Raw genomic sequence first — 21,875 nt, 5'->3', positions numbered from 1 at the left:
GGTCCAAAAAATTATTATATTATAAATTTATTTTAATTATCGCAAACGAAAGTATATAAATTAATCATCTTTAATAATAACGAACAAAATAAACGTTTTCAAGTAGCATGAAAATAAATAATATATGTGTTTACTAAATTTATAGTAAGGAAAATTGAACAGGAAATGAATGGTTTAACATTTAATTAAGTCCTTTCAGTAATAGTGGAAGTACAACAAAGTTGTAATGGAGATGCCATGTAGAATACCACACATATTACGTAAAGTTGCGCTACAGTTGAAATTACGTTGTTAGTTTGACAGGACTGATAGGTTGTTTTAGGACAGGTAGAAAATACTAACTTTACACACGGTATTAAAAGCTGACCGACTTCGATCCGATTGCAATCTCCACTTTAAAAATAAAATTGAATTTGTTACTTATCCCGTGTTATTACTAATTGAACTATAATAATGAGAATAACAATTTCTTAAGAAGCTACGTGACAATAAATCGTACTGGAAATTTATATTTAAAACTGTAAAATATATTTAATAAATTTATAAATATTTAATAAATATTCTATAATTTAAACTAAATTATATTTTAAGCATTATAGTTTATACATTTTTAGAAAAATAACTACCAGTATTTAGAAATTCAAACAATATAGAGTAAGTTTATTAACGTAAATATGTATACAATTGGACATGTTTCAGTAGAACTCTTCCTAGTAACTACGTTTCACATAAACAACTTATATAATGGTCAAGTAAACGTGTTTGTTACATATAAAAAAACTACTACTGTGGATGGTAGGTAAGTCATGATTATCTTAGTTAACCATCACTCAGGGACACAAATAAAAATATACACATTTTCATTAGTTCAATAAAAATTTTACTATTAACTATACTTTTTGATTAAAGTTGTGTAACGTTCAAAGAGAATAACGACTAAACTTGTTTCAATACTTTCATTTTAAACCCCAACCGACTATTCTAATGTTATTTCATTTTATTATTATACATAATAATTTATTTTCTTACTAGCCTACACATGAGGAATTGCGTTATTTTATTCAACAGGGAATAATTATTAAAAAAAAATAAAAAAATAAAGAAATTTATTTTTTTAAGGAATATTCGAAGACTTCCTAAGACTTAGCAGACGAATTCCGCTGATTAAAATAAGGAATAAATTCATTCACAATTCTGAAGGCGATTTTCATTTGAGTTATGGCTGAATGAAAAATTTCGTTGCGATTTCTGTTCACTAATAAAAAGAATCATAGTGAAAATTTTTGAACGCAAACTACAAAACAGAATCTGAAAAAGTAAACTCTAGAACTGTGTTTCAAAGTTTCCTAGAAAATGATTGTAAAACCTAAAAATGTAACAGAAACACATTTTTTTCTTTTATTTTAAGAGTAAATTTACGTTCTTAAACTGCGAAGAAAGAGCAAAACTTCCAACAAAAAATTTTAGAATTTAAAATATCATTATAGTAATTTTAGAGAATACTGTTAATTTTTAACTTTCATTTACTCATTTTCAGTGAACTTTACTTATTTTCTATAATTTAAAAATTTTAAGTAAATTAAATTTTTTTTATTCCCAACAAATTTTATCAAAATAATTTTATCCTGACTTAAACAATTGTGCCTTTGGCTCCAATTTTTAGGCTCATATTTTTCCTCAAAAATTACTGAAGATGAATTTTTTGAACTATGTGTATATATGAACGTTTTTTATTTATTAAACCAGAAAAATACACCTATAAAATCTAATTGGAACTATCCGAAACATTATGTAATAAATACGTGTACTTTTTTCCAAGTGGGCACCCATTTGTAACACTTTCTTTTTATTCCCCCCTTAAAAACAAAGTCAGCTCTAAATTAGGCTGAAATTAAAATTGAAGTGGTATTAATTAATTATAAATGAAAATATTAATAATATTTCTAAAATTAATTGAAGAAAATTCATAATATTGTATTCGTTTAGGTTTAAAAATAGTTTGTTGGTTCATACTCACTGCAGATTTCATGGGCAGCAAATAATTTGCGCATACAAGAATATTTTAACTAAGCATGCGTTTACCTATTAACTGGGCGAAATATATCTGAACTGAACACTGAAAAATAATTGATCAGTAACATGCAGCTTTGACTATCCTAAAAGCAACCCGATCTTATCAGGTATTGATGAGAAGGATGTACACATTTCCATAAGGTATATTTAAGAAAATTCCATTTACGCTAAGCGTTCGATTCCTTACTACCTACAATTCATTATTTTTATATTTTCTGGAATTTTTTCTTTGATGATTTCTGGATCTGTGCTAAAAATTTGAGATCATATAAGGTGCCTCGACGTTGGTATGAGTGTATTGTTGTAGAATGCTACGGACTTACGTGGGTATTCTGTTTCCTATAACGTAGCTGAATAACCCACCGGGTTGGTTTAGTGGTAAACGCGTCTTCCCATAACAGCTGATTTAGAAGTCGAGAGTTCCAGCGTTCAAGTCCTAGTAAATTCAGTTATTTTTACACAGATTTGAATACAAGTTCATGGATACCGGTGTTCTTTGGTGGTTGGGTTTCACACATTTCAGGAATGGCAGAATTGAGACTGTACAAGATTATGCTTCATTTACACTCATACATATCATCTTCATTCATCCTCTCAAGTATTATCTGAAAGGTAATTACCGGAGACTAAACAGGAAAAAGAAAGAATACCGTAGCTGAACAAAATGCTAAACCGGTAGTTGACGTATCAATGAGGTACAGTTGGACATTCTAATTTCTCATTACTTAATATAATAAAACAAGCACCAAAATTATCAAATTGACGTCAAATTATTATTACTAATTGCTTTATTTTTATATTTAAGATAAATCTTATCTTTAAGATAATTAATAAAAGAAATTTCATGAAAAATTATTATAAACGAAGAATTACGTCAGTGATCAACTTAGACAGATATTTTTTGTAACAGAAATTATTCCAATAGGTATAAGCTACAAAAAATAATAAATAATATTCTTATGAATCAGATAATTGAGAAGATAGGATGAAGCGAAAATATTATTAGTTGAACGCAAAACTAAAGTAATAAAATATACCAAAGCAATCAACAAACAATAAGAGAAGAAAATTATTTCATAAATAAAATTTTGTAACATTATTGATTGGTTTTATTTTAAATTTGAAATTAATTAATTTTAAGTTCGATAATTTTACATTATGAAAACTTCGCTTTTTAGGAACGATTAGAGCTGGATGCTTTACTACACCTCTGAGACTATACAAGCGTCACATGAATGGAGAGCCAAAAATTCGCCGCAGTCAAAAAAAGCGAAAACACCCCCACGTATTCAAAAGGTTAGGCTTACAGTCTTTTTCGATTCTGAGGAAGTTTTTACAGTGAATTTATGCCCCGAGAAACAACAATCAATACCGAATCTTACAGTGAGAATTTAATAAAATTGCGTAGAGCCAATAAGGATCGAATAAGTGGAAGATTGAGCGATGGGGTTGTTTTTCTTCCCGATAATGCTACTCCCCTCATTCAGCTCATGTAATAAAAAAGTTACTGCAAAACTTCAACTGGAAAATGAGGTCCACCTCACCCACCTAGCATTCTGCGACTACCGCCTGTTTGGTCCTCTCTAACGAGACCTGGAAGAGGAGCGTTTCGCTAATGATGAACTCGATGAAGCGGTCGTTATATGGTTGAAGGAAATTGGATGAAATTTTTATGAGAGTGTTATTTATGAGAGTGTTGAAAAACCTTTCTCAAGGTATGAAAAGTTTATACAGAAATTTTCTAATTACGTCGAAAAATAGATAAAGATATGTGGGTTTTTGTTCAATAAAAAGAAGATTGCCATATAAATATGTGTTTGTTTCATATGAGGGTGTAACTTACTTTTTGACCGTTTCTCGTTATAATCTCCTCTCGACAGTTATTCCTGAATGAGCAGCTTCTCGGTGACTCTATGGTCATAATTGGACGAAGTTTGTTGTTGATGGTAGCCTAAACAAAACTACCCGCTATCGTTAGATCATATTTTACTAATTCTGTAATTTGTGTAGAAAATTTTTGGATATAAAAAATATTTTATTATACAACAAATAGATTTAAAAAAAACAGTATATTTCGTTTTTATCCTTATAACATGAAGTTCTGTATGTTAATAGGTATTGGTAAAATGCATCAGTGAATAAATAATAAATGAAAACGTTCGGTATGCCATATCTAATTAAATGTATTTGATTAAAAATTAATACAGATTATTGTAAACGTTAATTCATGTTAGTATTATATACTAATGCGGTTACTAATACAAACGACATATGTGAACCAGATACAATCAATAGTATGAGGTAAAACATATACATCGACAATTGGACCTAGGTGGAATGCGGTCTCGTTCTGAATGCAATATTATTATTATTACTGTGATATTATTAATAGAGGTATAAGATATTCGTATTATGTATCGTATCATAATAGAACACACTATACATGCCTATTGTTCTGTAATCTAATGAAAAATAAACAGTGAATACAATAACTGATATATTTAACAAAATACAATAAGATCCATAATTATTATAAAACTTATATTTTTTTACAAATGAATAAATATAAATAATTATATATAAATAATTTTTATAAATTATATTCAGAAACTTTTATATTCAATAAAATATTTTTGATATTTTACGTCTTATAAATTTCAATATAATATGTTTCAAAAAAAAAATTATTTTTACAAATATTTTAATAGAGAAATATTAACTTGTTTCTCTATGATTATAATAAATTAATAATAAAAAAACCACTAACGAATTGATATACGCGGTGACGAAATTGTAATCAACTTATAATTTCAAAACAAAAAGCTTTAAAATTAAAATATTTTATTTAAAATATATTTAAAAAGCTTTAAAATATTTTCAGAATGTAACAGAACTTCATAAAAAAAAGTATGCAATTCTATAATTTACATCGGAACTTATACAAGAAATTTGAAATTATTGTGACATGCATAATGTTATGAAAATAAATTTTCTAAATCTAAAACAATCTACAGCAAAACTGGATGTACAGATCCTCTCTAATTGTTTGAATATTAATCAAACATATATCCACCGTTGCATTAAGTATACGATAAAAAAAGAAGTGTTCGTAATGCATGTAATGTAAGTACAACAGGTAAAACAATATAAGTAATGGTATGTTTAAATATTTCCTAATTCTATCCATTTTCATGTATTTTTAAAACATCAACCAGTTGGTTGACACAGATCATGGAAATTTCAATGACTGGTAAGGAAAGATGAAAATAATCTGAATAGTGTAAGAATCACCTCCCATGAACCTCATAAACTTCGTCAAACTGACTGTATTTAAATATTCGCACATAAGAACGAATAAAACAATACACATTTTTATTATATAAGAAAACATTAAACATTTGGTGGAATCGTAAATCGATTGATAAGATTGTAGGCAAATTTGTTGGTTCTTAGTTAAATCCAGTATTTTATAGTTCTTCAAATTTATGGATTGGAAGAGTATTTAATTAGAAATTAATCGATATAATCGAACTTCATTCTGTCTAAAATCGTACTACTTTTTCGATCCAGTTTGTGTGTTTTTTCCAATTAAAGTTGAACTTTTCAAATTTGTTTAATTTTAGTAGACGTTATTTACATCAGTTTTCACAAAATTAAATTCTCTGCAAAGTTAACTAGGATTTTTGCTTTGTGTATTTGTAAATTAACAAAGATATTTTATTCCAAACCTAAAAGTGTATTTTACGACAAAACATTTTCGTGTTTTACCGCTTTTTTCTTAAAGCCTAACTAACACAAAAATCTGGGATCACTATTATTCAATTTCATAGATCAAAACCCATAAGGAAACTTCAAATTTACACTTCGTTTTGTACCTCAAGAATTTTAGCACGGTTAATTCTCATAGATTGAGCAGAAAGCAGAGCTAAATGTTTTTCGAACCAAAACTCAATAACGAACCGTTTTCTGAACCATGTTTATATGAAACCTTTTTTTTTTTATTTTTAGTTGTAGAATCATCTCCCTAGAGATTGCCGTCCAATTTAGAATCTCTCTGTATATATCAGATAGGAGGGTAAAATATTCTAATCGAACGTTGAATCAAACATTAAATTTTAGCTAAACGTCTAATGAGATTAATGATCTTGTTAATTCTGGCCACATCACCAAAATTAAAAAGACACTGATCATCTTGATATGTAGGCGGAGAGTACAAAAACAATGACCTTGTATTTCCTAAGAGTTCAGAATCTTAAAATATTTATCAATTAACCCCACAGTAGTGGCATAAAAAATAACACTACGTATGATTGTGACAAAATATAACAATATAAAGTCGGAATACCTTTGTCTGTTAAGATAATTTCTGTTACCTACAATTATTTCCTTAAACCACGTTACACAAGCTTTAACCACTGATGGGGAAAAATACGAATACGAGTTTTTTTTGTGATAATTACAGGTTACTTGATTAAACTTTCATGAATAATTTGGAGGAATTTAAAAGCAGTTACCCTACACTGAACCAAAATTCTGCTGAATTCTAAAAATGAATTAAAAATAATTATAAATACGAAACTTTACACATAATGAAAACCACAAACTACAATGTAGATGATGCAGTGAATCAAGTATGATAAGAGGTGTGGCCAGTTTCCCGCAATAAATGATGTGATATATAATTTTTTTTATAGCTAATGGCATTAGTTAAAAAGCAATATATTAGGCTCTACATAATTTAATATACTACCACTACGATTCAGTTGGAATTTAATTAAGCTAATAACTATCATTATTGATTTCGTTTAAAGTTAATTTAACGGTATTTTAACAAAATAAACTTAATACGAAGACAAATTTGTCGGTTGCATGACGTCTACTCGTCTATAAGATTATTTTTGAATTTATATTTTATACTGGTAATCTATAATATAAAATAACAACTCTCCACAGTATATTTTCTATATCTTTTTTTTTATATTCGTATTAAAAAAATTTAATTCATTATCTCGATTTGTGTTGATCCTAACCAGCCGACCATCGCACAAGAATTACTGAACAGATTATAACAAACTAATTTTAAGTTTGAATGAAATCTTCTCAAATTCTGGAGATGATCAACATTATCTTTTCACCTTGCTCAATCTGGACTTATGTAACAAAAACATTGGAAAATAAAGTGCTTGAAGGAGTGTATTAACTGCCACCTTTTTTACTATAGCCACCAACAGTATTACTAAATGTGTGCAACCACTTGTTTCATGTTCTCTATTTGTTGATGATTTTGCTACATACGAGTATATCACGACTTGTTCAACAGCCACAGCTGAGAGACTACTACAGTGTAATCTCACCTTGAAACTTGGTTCAAAGACACCGACTTCACGTTCTCACCGAAGAAAACAATATGTGTAGTGTTTTCTCGTCTACGAAACCATTTCACTCCACAAGTCCTGCTCAATGAAGAGCCAATTCCTATCTCTCCTTATTTTAAATTTCTAGGTTTACTTTTCGACAGTCGTCTTACGTGAGCCAAACACATAAAACAGTTAAAGGCGAGATGTTTAAAAATTGTAGATATGCTGCGATCGTGTACGTTATGTTTTTATTATTCTTTAGTTCGATCCAGTATAGATTATGGTTGCATCGTCTACTCCTCAGCGCGTCAAACCGTGCTTAAGATGCTGTACACTACTCTTTTCTTTGTCTTGCCACGGGTGCGTTTAGATCCAATCCTGTCACAAACATATTTGTTAATTGCGGTTAACCATCACTTTAAATAGGCAGGACCAGCCGCTAGCATCTTACTCTGCCCTTCTTAAAAGACAACCGAATCACCCGGTTCTTAAAGCAGTCCTTGCAAATACTCATTTCTAAAGCTATGAAAACCATCCACGTAATACCGCACCAAAAGTTGTTTGCACCCGGCGTTTAATGACCTTTTACATTTTGACACACCTTCTATTTTCCCAAACTATCACTATACATATCCTCCATGAGGACTCGACTCAATTAATTTTAATGACGACTTCACAGTATATAATTAAAAACTAAAAATTCCACTCATCTTTCAATCTTTCAGCAAACATTTTACCATTTTCTATCAGAGACAAACCCAAACGCAGTAGCATACTTAGATGGTCGAAACAAAATGATACCGTTGGATGCGCTTTTGATGTAAAACTGACTTGGTCTACCAAGGTCTACTTGGTATAACAAGTTGCGATTCTTTTATTATTTAATTTTTATACCTATTATTATCTTAGTTTTCATCATAGTTTAAAAAAAAGAAGAAAAGGTTAACAAATACATTAATGAAAAATAATCTCCTTTAAAATAATTTTCTATATCTTTGTTTTTTTGGAATTTTTATAATTGTAATTTTTTTTTTATTAATTTTTAAAAGTAATTTATTTCGAACAGAAACTAACCTCACATTCTTAATAAATTTTTATTTTATTTTATTTAACTAGATTGCGTTCAAGTAAACTCTTTCGAAGTAAATACGTTTAGAAAATAAAATATTGTAAATTTGAAATTGAGGTTGGTTCTTTTCTACGTAAGATAGATAGATACTCTTATTTATCAGATATAAGACAAAATTTTCAGTCTAGGAAAATAATATTAAAATTGAAATTAAATACTTATATATTAAAATACTTATATAATTAAATACTTATATTTATGAAAATAAAAATCAATCTAATCTGAACATGTCTTTGGTTTTATTCAGATGACAATTTTAGAAATTTATTGGGTAAAACTGAAAAACATAATAAATTTTAATAGATTTCATGTTTGTTTTTTACCACAACCAATCTTTTACAAGGTACTAATCACATCCAAATATGGCCAACATTTTTTCAATAACAAAAACGGCATAACTTGCAGGATTACTGAAAAAAGCGACTAACAAATAGCAGTTTGGTTGTGTTACCAGCTGGCTGGTACTTGTCTTATTTTTCACAGTGGCAATCCTAGCAAAAATGAATGGGTATCACTTCTCTCAAAGAAAGCAATTATGATTTCGTTTTAATTTACATCCGATACTTTAAATAATAATTCACAGCCGTAAGGAAAAATAAAAAAAAGTTGTGTAAATTATAAAGTTAATTTCGTCTAAACTTTGACTGCTTCCAGAAAATAAATTACGTTTGAAATGTTTAATTTAAATTTTTATATGGTGGAGAGAAGTTCTTGTGTTTTCTCTTTGCCAAAAGTAATTTTTTACCATTAACTTATTTTAATTAATTTTAGTTAAAGATTCATTATATATAAATAAAATATATTAAAAACCGATATGGAATGAGTTGTAATTGACGTACTAGAGAGAAAAATTAGAATAAAACTATAATATGTGGTGTCTGCTTAGTCAAGATATTCGTTTATCATATCGTATAATAAAAACATAAAATAGGTTAAACAGATGACGTATTTGGGTACAATTTCGAATATAAAATGTATTTTTAAATATCTTTTGAAGGTGTTTTCTTCAACGCTGATGTTTACGTTTCAGATATTTCTTATGATGGATGATAGAGAAAAGGAATTAAATTTTTAAATTTACGGATATTAATGAGGCTTTTACAAATCAGTCTTGTTAGATAATGTTTCCATTAAGTTTTTTTAAATTGCAACAACATTTTACCTCTATGAAAAAACATTTATAAGTCGGTTTGTAGATCCTGTCGTGCAATGTTTGTAAGAAGTACGTTTTATCAGACCAAATTTAAGTTGAAGGAAATATTTTAATGTGAAGAAAATTCATCGGAGGTTAAGGCAGATGAATGTTGTTTATAATACAATACGATCATGGTTATGATACGATAATGACGTCAACTTTGCACTATTCTGTTTTATCTTAAGATACAGTTTCAATTTTCCCTCTTCATTCACGAACAAGATGCCACCGTTGGAAAAGTAAAGGATAGACTCATTGTAGAACAATATACCGATACATTTAACTTATCTTATTGAACATTCTTTATAAAAATACATAAAAATGGTAAAGAGACGTGAGATGAATTAAAAAATTAATGGTTAAAAATAAATAATTTTTTCTTTAATTTAAATTTTCCAGAATCAACTGCGTATTTCAATGATGCCCTACAGACTTGTGTCTGTTGTTGTATTGTGACATTAGATTTTAGATGTTTATTTTTATACGAACCAGGGTATTTATCTATCATAGATCTATTTATCAGATATATTTATCAAATACATCTTCATTTCTAAGAAAAGTAAAATTTACATTTTTTAGAAAATAACTATTGTAAGAAGCAAAGTCACTTACTCCTTTCAACCGCTATATAACGAGGGCATTTGAAAGACAATTGATACTGCCACATATAATTGACCTCATCTATGTTATCGACAAATAAAACAAAATATATAGATGACAAAAGTTTTATGAGATATAATATAAAACTATTTTTTTTTTTTTGGAATTTTCCATTAGTTTCCTTCAGGACATACATATTGATACTTGAAGTACGCCAAATGATTGAGCTATTATTATTTGACGTACATTTAAACGTTTTTGGGTTTTTAAATAAATACACAATAAATGTTTTAAATATTTTATATTTCTTCTAGGCTTGTCATAATTGATTTGAGCGTTACTCAATTGAATGCCCTTCCTAGCATTCTCACTCCAAATTGACCCGTTTTGTAGTACCTCCATTCTTAAAACTACTTCTAGTAGTCCTTGGTGCTAAACTACTTTAAGCGAAAGTAGAATTACACTAACCTTCTTAATGAAGAACTACTTTTAGCAGGTTTGATGAGTGCTATAAGTTGTTCTGAGAATTATGGTACTCCGAAACGCGTGAACAACAAATTTTAGATTGACAATATCAGGATGGCCAGAAAGTAACATTCAAATAAAACACAAAAATGGTTTATCATTCTCAATTTGTTCTTAACCATTTAAAAGAAGGTAGCAAGTTACTATTATTATTTTAAACAATGTTTTGTGCATCATACTACATTACATCAAACTACTTTTTAAATTCTCATTTCTCAAAGTAATCTTTCATAAAGCCAAAATCAAATGGAATAACTAAAATAATACATTCAATTTGTAGCCTATATTTTACAGTAAACTCATGCCATTATAATTATGTAATAAAGTAAGTCTATAAAATTTATTGCTCCCAAGATATTTTATAATGTATATGAAATTGACATGGTGTGGTTACAACTAATCAATCAACTAAAAAAAAAAAAAGTGTAATGTAATTTAAATGGCATACAACGAAGTCATGTGTTGTCCACATCATATTTTTAAAATTTATATTAATTTGTAATACGATAGAAACGTTAGTGCAAAACATCTTAGGTTCACTGTATAAATCTTTACCGCTTTGGATTGTAAAATCACGGAAAAAAACAAAAAAAACATTCGGATAGGTCTAAAAGAATAGCCAATTTACGCTTGTGTATTTTCTGTCGTATAATCTTTCTTCGCTGAGGGAGAAAGATTAATTGTATTCTCTTTCCACCTGCTAATTCATTAGAGTCATCATATATAATACCTAACGGATCCTCCGTTAGGTATTGCTTCAGAGGATGAGATGAATTATTTGTGCCATGTGTGAAAATGCCATGTCTGACCGGGATTCGAACCCGGGACCTTCGGATGAAGGCTAAGACGCTACCATTCACGTCACGGAGGGCGGAATATTGATTTAGTAATTTTTATTAACCTCTCATTGTAAAAAAGGTTTTACGATGAATAATAATTCAACAATCACAAAAAATGAAAAAAATATCAGAAGTTTTTAATGAAATAAAATTTTATGTACTTTTCATTAAAATAAAATGGATAAAATTTAATAGGCATACAAGGAATTCATTTGGTGTCCACATCTTATTTTTTTAATTTTATTGGTATTATTGAAAATATTATTTGTTGTAAAAAATTATTTACAATCATAGAATTATTAATAAATTTAAATAAAAAAAAAAATAAAAAAAAGAAGATGAAGTCGGATCTATAAGTTCATTTGGCTATAACACTGGAATCAATGAAAATAATTACCAATTCTGGTCTATCGTTGAAAATAAGGGCTCAATAAGGGCTTTTTACTGCAGCTAAGAAAAAGTCCATAATCCAAATTTTTTTTTTTTATTTTGGAATTTTTTGTACACTTGTGGTCCATTCGATTGCAGTCAAAAGTGGAGATGCACAACTAGTTGTTACAACAGCCCTAAATCCAGTCACAATGGATTTTTGCGATCACATACTTCCTTTACTTCGTAAAAGGAAGTAAAAATAACAGTGAGAATAATATAAAAAAGCCCCAAATTTTTTTTTATTTTCTCGTACAGTGTAGTGATTTGTTTTCAATTTGTTATTTCATATATATATATATATATATATATATATATATACCCTTATTATGTTAAGAAATACGTATTATAGAAATTGCTTTATTACGTACGTTGAGTCAATTTACTAATTCTACTTTGAATTAATTAATTATGTATTCTAAATTAAATATTTTTAAAAAGTATATTAGAATGGAAAAATTGGAGAGCTTATGAAAATATATTTGAATTAAAAAGAAATGTCACATTTCTAGTAAAAAATAATCAGGCGTTTTTTTTTTAAATTTAACGTTCACTCTTATTTCGGCCACCAGAAATAATGTAGAGTGAATGTTGTCCGAAATTTTCCTTTATTGGCTCACATAAAGGCGAGCTTTAATCGGTCGATTACAATTTAATTAGGAATTTTAAAGGCAGAATTTAGTTTGTTGTATTTGTTACAGTCGAAGGCTGATTTTTTTATTTATTCTTTTCATCTTATACCAGAAGATCTATGAAATAAAAAAACATTATTGATTCAACAATAAAACATGTGAAATTAAGACAAAAAACACATTGTCAGTTAAGTATTTAATGACAAAGCTGATTGTCTGATGAGTTTTCAACTCTGACTGGTTGATTTGGTCGCTCCTAGGATTGCCTAAAAGCATTTTAGCCAAAGGCCGAAAGAGAAAGTCTGTTTTCAGCTTTGACTACAAAGCTTAGTCAATCTGCAGGTTTGACTGTAAATCGGCCTTTGACTGTAACATATATAATAATAACAGTACAATATTTTTGGCTGTAGGCCTAAAATATTGTAATATCTTAGCTAATATTTCTTTCAATGAAGTATTCTATCTTTGTATTCGGATTAAATTGAAGATATATAGTAGAGTAATTTATTATTGTTTATTTTATTTATTATATTTGTAAGGTTCCATAAAAAATTCTACAAAACCTTTAATTACAATTTTTTGGCTGCTTTATATGAACACCGCGCTAACAATTTCAGACTAGCCGGATTGCAGTATCATGATTTAGCAATAAAATAGGAAATTGCTTTGCCAGATATATTACAAATTCTACGAGAGAAATACCAACATGGCTTTTAGCATCTATAAAGCATAATATTATATTTCTTTTATGGAAAAATAAATGAGAAACCAGGATTGATCATCCAAAAAATCTTTTCTAAAACTGAAGTTGGTGTTGCATGCTCTTATATATATAAATGATACGTTCATTCTTGAAAACTGGCAAGTGCTTATACGGTGAGTATATGATAAGCGATTAGATGGCAGAGTTTATTGCTATTCAGTAAGCTCCTCGCTACACAGACAATTTCTGAGAAGAAAGAGTGCTTATATGTTCCAATACTTTAAGCACCCTAAGTGCTATTCGGAACAAGAATATTGAGGATGCTTTATCGCAAACATCCTTCCTTTCTCTATGTATTAAACCAAATGGAACAGCGATGAGTATTTTTACGAATGCAGGGCATTCTGCTATGACAGGAAATGAAAGCGCAGATGAAATAGCAACAGTATGTCAGAACACGGACATGATTCTTTCTTGAGTAGCAGATGTTACAGATCGTCTAACAATCAGAACCCGTGGGGTAATAAATAGAAAAGACTAAACACTGAACTAAATTTAAATTTATCCCATTTAACCCTGGAGTAGAAATTGGAAATATTTTTGTTGGTAAGTAATAACGGATGTAATCCTGGTTTTGTGCTCTTCAGTAACTTCATAACATCCGACTATTGTGGTTTTGTACGCTTTCCGATGTGTATAAATGCTTGATTTACTGCTGGTAACCGTTTAGTCGTAATTTTTACTAACATTTCTATCTCCATAAGCAGAAATAATTATTCAACGAAGAAAAAATATTCACATAGTTACTGCAGTACTGTAATAAAATAAGTCTTTATTTAAGTTCTGTGCTTATGAAAGTGTGCCAGAAACATCTATTAAAATCAATTACAACATCACTACTACTATACATATACTTCAACTATACATACTCCTAATTTATGTAATTCCGTTGTTTTAGGATTTATGATCAGTTTCAACTGAACTGCATTGATAATTATTCTATGATTTGGTTTATTATATGGGCGAGAGGATTTGTTAATAGCTCAACAGAGAAATTTATTTCCACTGCAATCTGTTTCATACGTTGACAATTACAATGCTAATCAATGTTTATTCGTATTTGTGTTTATTGTTTTCAACACTCGACTTAAAATAAATTACTAATTATTCCCTTTAATTCCTCATTATTTATTTTAATAAGATTTATTTAAAAGTTTTATTTTTAAATAAATCTTTAAAAGTTTTATTTTTAAATAAATCTTTAAAAGTTTTATTTTTAAATAAATCTTTAAAAGTTTTATTTTTAAATAAATCTTTGTATTTCATTCTATTCTTGAAATTTTATATTAAATTTAATTCACTAATTCCGTAACTTTGAAATTATATAATACAAAGGAACACAATCAAGTGCAAGAAGTAATGCATTTCCTATTATGTAGCAGTAATGCTACTTGCTTTCGCTCTCTTTCTCTCTCTGAGAGAGGTGCTTTTCTTTGTACAGTCAAATCCTGAGAAAAACAATGTTACTATAATTTGTACGGGGAAATGTTACTCCCAGAATTTTCTCTGGGCTTGGGTAAATTAGCAGGAGCAAAATTCGGTTCGGTAAAGAATACTATTTTAATTGTTATTTTTAGTAGAAATACTGAACGGCAAGTTCATTATCCTAACAATGGCTAAATTTCAACTATTTTCAGCATAACTAATTTACTATTAGGAATGATTTTTTTGGCACCAGTTCAGCTACATTATGGTATTGGCCGATAACATACGCATATATATACAATTCTAATAAACTGTTTCATGATAATTATAATTATAAAACTAATAATATAATTATATTATCGATATTAAAATAATAAATCATAGTATGTTGTCTTTCAATTATTATTGACAGTATAAAAATGCCTTTCAATTTCTCTAGGATATATTCAGATTGTCAATTTAGATATCACTCAATAGTTTCTTTGATAATACGGAAGTTATACGTATATATATAGAATTTAAAATGAAAAAATGGAACGTCTTAAAGTTTGGAAAATATTCAGTTAACATCAAAAACTAATTGTATATTGCAATAAAACAATAAATATGTTATAAAAAAAAAGAAGAAAACTAACGATTTCACGAAGTTTAACGGACAAATTACATACACATCTGCTATATAATTTACATTCTATATTTTAATATTCCTATAGCATTAATGAAACTTTTATTATTATATATTTCTTTTTCTTTTGTATCACTATATAATACTGATGCATCACATACTTTACTCAATTTTAGATTTCGTAAATATTTTCAGATATTAATTCATATTTAAACACTAATTAAAAAAGTTATCTAAGATTTAATTCCTAATAATTTGTAAGAAGGAAAAAATAAATTATCTAAAAATAAAAAGACAATCTAAAGTTATAAACAAATCTTAAAACATTTAAGGCCCCCGACCTTCATTTATCGTTTTTTTATTTTCTTCAATATTAATATAATTTTCTTGTTTGAAAATATAAAGTAAATTTACACAAAAAGTTAATATTATAGTAAATATTATAGAAACTCCTTTCTTTTCCACTTGGCGTAAATCCAGTTCATTGATCGGCGTGTATGATCATATTTAAATTTGGTTTTATGAAAATGAGAACTCATATTCAAAACATACAACAGCATTTTAATAATGCAGGTAAACAATTTTCCTAGATTTAAAATTGTTTGTAGACGTTACACCTTTGTTTTTATTGTTTGTATTTTGTGTTTACACATAAGCTAAAATTTTACTTCTTAAAAATGAAAAACGGTCATTATTTTAACTTTAAACGCTTTATTTTACCGTCGGTTAGGTAGGATTTCAATACAATTCCATATTTATTGTTTTGTTATTTCTTCAGGATCATGATTCAAATAAAAGTTAAAATTTATCGTGGACTAACCGTAGTTCGATTACCTATTAATTTTTATCTGGTATATACGGGTTAAATAAGGTATATACAAATAAATATTTTACGACGTGGTTTGAACGAAACAGCGAGATTAATGACTACTTACCGAGTTACCGTACTTTGGGAAGAAATCCATCGATTTGTATTAAAGTACAAATTGACACTTAACTGAAACGTGAACTATCTGGCAGTTCCTTCTATACAATGGTGTACCTGGGAGACTCATACTGATACTCTGAGTGAGACTACTTCTCTTGAGTATTCTTGATCATCTAAATGTTTAGTTGAAGGCTAATTAATTATGCTTCCATTGTTTCTTATTTTATTTCTCATTCTGGTTTCTACAGTTATTTGATGTTATTTTCTTTTTAATTTTGTTTTGTTATTTTGTTATTTTTTTTGTTGGTCCTTATTATTTTTTACTGTTTTATTACCCACTAGATTTTATTAATGTAAATATATTTTTTTATATATAATATACATGACTTTTGAATGTATTCCATTAAGGGATTTTGATGGAAGCTCCTTTTTATGTGATGTAATTTACACATGGTTTCTGAATGGATGAGACCGATTATAAATATAATTTTAGATAAAAAAAATTAATAACTTTTTTAAAATTAATTTGAAAACAAAAAGGAAATGATCTCTACGCCAAACATAATGAACACATAACATATTCTTTATATTTATATATATATATATATATATATGTGTGTGTGTGTGTGTGTGTGTGTGTGTGTGTGTGTGTGTGTGTATGTTTATAAATATCATACTTTCTCGATCACGAAATAGTATAAGGATCGTTTTTTTTTTGGGAGAAAGGATTTGGTATCCTAATAAAATACAATAAGTATGAATTTTGTTACTATGAATAACTTACTACATGTAATAAAATATTAATACACGTATGAATATTACATTGTATAAGCAGCACTGTTGAAGAGAGAAATGTTTTTACACCTCAAAAATGCAATGCCAAGTTTATAAAAATTACTTTTCAGCATCAGCAAATATAAAATATAGTATTTTTATAACAACATGCAGTATTTTGGAACGACAATGTGGAAATTTACATAGTAATAGAACTGAATACAGTTCTTACTTTACTTGTTAATAATAATTTTATCTTTTAAAGATGTTAAATAATTTGTAATCTGACTTATTACTTATTAGCTCCATTGCTTAAATTGAAATACATTTAACTTTACAAGATATTTCAGATTTTTTTTTGTAGTTATGGTAATATTATTTCTCTATCACTCAGAAAACATGATTACATTTTACCACTTGAAAGCATAATTTGCTTTTAATACAAAAAAAAAATCAAAAAACAATTGATTATGTGTTTACTGTTACATAAAACCTTTTTGATTATAACCTTTTGGTCTTCAGATTTCAACGAAAATATCCATTTTTATGATTCATGAATCCATTTTGACTAGTTTCGGTGTGACGTCTGCATGTAAGTACGTATGTACGTATGTATCTCGCATAACTCAAAAACGATTACCCGTATGGTATTGAAATTTTGGATTTTGGACTATTGTAACATCTAGTTTTGCACTTCCCTTTTAGAATGCAATCGACTGGACTAAAAGTGTCCAGAGAAAGTCCAAAATCCAAAAAAGTTGGATTTGGACCTCCTTGAGAACTTTTCAACGATATATCGTAAGTGATACTTATTTTCATTGGTTCCAAAATTATACTGAAATAAAACTTTAATTTATGAAATATTTTGATCTTAGAAGGGGAAGGCACATCAATTCAAACGAGATTTCATCTCCCTCTTTTTTTAACTTATATATATATATATATATATATATATATATTATTTTATATATATTATTAATTTATTAATAATAATAAATTAATAAGAATATATTAATTTATTAATAATAATGAACCTCTGATTATAACAAAAAAATTACGATAAATAAAAATCCAATAATAAAAAAATAAAATAAAAAATAAAAATATGAAAAAATATCAGAAGTTGATTAAGGAAATAAAATTTTATGTACTTTTCATTTAAAAAAAAAATGTGTATATGTAATTTAATAGGCGTAGAAGGATGTCATGTAGTGTTTACATCAGATTTTTTAACTGGTAATATAAAACCTATTAATGTTAATAAGATTTAAAATTTGTGGGATTATTTCAATAATTTAATAACAATACTAAGAAAACCACTATAGGAAAAAATATATTAAAAATTGTGGAAAAAACAAAATAAAAGCTTACCTTTTGAAGCGAGATTCTGTTTAGTTTTTTACGAACGTGTTTCTCATCCATAGTAATGATTATAGCGATGAAATAATTTTTAGTATTTCAATAATTTACACTTAAAAGCAATTTACTTAAAAATAATTTTTTTTTTAAACATCAGTTATTTTTATCATTAACATTTTTATTCATTTTTATCCTCAGAAACAAATTTATTAAAAATATTTTTTATACCTGAAACAAATTAAAAGTAATCCCTGTTTTTATTTTATTTCTAGAATATATAGATTATAGTTTGTTATCTGGTTAATGAAAGTATTAATTATGTTTGTTTTATATTTTAAAAAAAGTTACACTTAGATAACACTATAATCAGGAAATAATTTTATAAATGGAAGTAATACTAATAGTAACAAAAAAAAAAATATGCTGTGGAGATTAGCAAATAAAAAAAAGTATGGTAATTAGGAAATAAAATTAAAAAAGTTTAATTTTTTTAAGCCTCCGGGACCACCGATAGGTATTGCTTCAGAGAATAAGATGGAATAGCAATTTTTAGCGTATGAATATGCTTGTCCAGGATTCAAACTCGGAAAAAAGTGTTTAATAAATCTTTCATAAGTTATTTTGTTTTGAGATCTTTGATAGATATTCGATGTAAAGCTTAATCTTTGATACAAAAATCAAGCCAATTTTTTAACGACTCATTTGTTTGGATAACCTGGAATTTATAAATAGGCATGTAGTAAACGTCTATATCAATTTTTCGTTTGTTTATATTAAGGCGCCGTTTCTTATGTTCAATTGTCCTACAAACGCTTTCATTTACTATGTGTAACACTTTTCAGGCTCATATACATTTTACATATAAAACAAAAATAAATATTAAATGATTTAAATAAAAATTGAAACCCTTTTCATTAAGAAGACATATTTCAAAGAAAAAAATAATATTGATGTTTTCGTAATTCTTTGCATTTCGAGCAAAATACTTTCACATTAAAAAACTAACTGGATTTGAATGATATGAATTATGTACTACATTAAAAAGAAACACATTTTTTATATAACTACTTTTTTTATCGAAAAACTGAAATCTAAAAAAATTGCAGAAGAATTATTTTTTACTTTGACGTACGCGATTTTTAACTATAGTTAACTTTTTTTTAAACTTCACCAATATAACAATTTATATGTTGAACGATTTTATATTCTTTAATTCGCTAACATTAAACATTTTAAATTTTATCATATCAAATAAAAGAAGAGAAAACAAAAAAAGGAATATTACATAGTAGTGGTTATAAAAAGTAACATAAAAGTGCATGATAAAGGAAGTATAAAAAAGGAAAAAACGCTTATGCGAGTAAAGTATTTGTTATAGAAGTAGTGTTTCTTTGTAAGGAAGTACGTAACATACGATTGTGTTGTCCATCCTTCTCTTTAAACTGCATATTACTTCCTTTTTCGAAAAAAAGATCCATGAAATCTTTTACAAAAACTAAGGCTTCAGGTCAAGATACTGATAAGAAAAGTGACCAATAAAAACAAGCATTAAGATACATACGCGCGTGCACATACGCCGCAACGAGTTAAAGTTCAAACATTAGGGTAAAGTTTTCTTTTTTACACTTAAGTTTACATTTAGGTAGCATTTATTATTATCCAAAATGCAAAATAAAATTGTACTAATTGTAAAAAAAAAAGTTAGTAACTGTAATTCACGAAAATGTATGAAAGTTATAGGGATGATATTAAAAATTGTATTAAGGTTTTTCTAAATTCACGTAATACTATTCGTTAAATTATATTTAAATTTTTCACAATAAATTTCCCAACTAGTGTAAGATGTACTATAAATCTTCTTGAGTGAAACAAATTTGAGAGAGGTTCTTATATCCAAAAGATTAGCTGCTGTTTGTTAACTATTACAGCCGAAAATATTTAATGCAATTTCAAGCCGTTTAAATAAACATGTATGAATAAGTATTTCCTTTCCAAATAATTTTTTTAAAGTTTAAATACAATACTTTAACTTTGATAAATCTTACTTATTTTTCGATTTCAACATTATTATTAGTGTAAATATAAAATTTACTTCAATTTTAAAGTACTCATCAATGTTTAAAAGAAATCATTGACATTATCGGCGGATTACATATAATAAAATGTTTACATGAACTTTTCATATATTTATCGTAATTTTTTATCATTAGGGTGAAATAAATACACTGTAGAATACAGCAAGAGGAAAAATACAAATTTTTCGCTATATGTATTCAAAATCAATTTCGGAATTCTAAAATTTCTCAATGATCCACGAAAGATTTACAAAACTGATCATAAGTGTATAAATAATTGTTTCGTATTTGTTTAGAAAATTAAATTTAACAAATCCAAACGGCACGTATTCGAATACAAAATATGGGTGATTTTTTACTGGGCTAAAAAACATAAGTTGTAAAGTACTCTCTCCTGTAATAATTATTGTAGGCTATTTTTAAGAAGAGTACAAATTACAAAGAAGATTTTGTTTTTGCGAAATAAAAGTTGATTTAAGGAAAAAAGAAATATCCGGTAAGATTATTTCATTTATACTTTCAGTGGTTTCAATTATTTCCTACCATTTGATTTTTATTTTGTTTTCAAAATACATAAAATTCTGCCATTTTTTTTTAATTCAAAAGAATTTTTATGTTAAGTAAATGAAAAAACACTTCTATTAAATAATTTTTTTTCAATAATTAAAGTATTTTACCATCTAAAATAGAAGGTATCAAGCAACTAAAACTAAATTAGTTTCTATAAAAAGTATATATTTTCACTTTCATCTTATTTAGAATCTGTACAAATCCATATTTATGATAATGTAATCTTTGGCAAAAATAATCCCAATTAATTATACCTGATGAAAAACAGAATTGTTTTCGTGTTAGCCAAACACAATGGCTAAGTGAAAGGGCCAGATTATTATTATTACGTCCACATTTTAAAAATTACAAAAAAAATTTCTGATTAGTTTAAAAAACGTTTCCGTCAATTTATTTAGAAGAAAATTAGACATTTTTTTAACAAAAATATTTACTCAATAAATGAGTTCTTAAATTTCCGTTTAACGTGTAAGTTACGTAAACATGGGTTCAAAAATGTTTCATTAACTCTTACTGAATTTTAATTTATTTACTATTTTGATGTATTTTTTTTTGCTTGATGAATTAATTCACCACA

This window comes from Lycorma delicatula, chromosome 1 (genome assembly GCF_047948215.1).
Source record: "Lycorma delicatula isolate Av1 chromosome 1, ASM4794821v1, whole genome shotgun sequence".
NCBI lineage: Eukaryota > Metazoa > Arthropoda > Insecta > Hemiptera > Fulgoridae > Lycorma > Lycorma delicatula.
The sequence above is the reverse complement of the archived record's forward strand: the minus strand, read 5'-3'. Positions refer to the sequence as shown.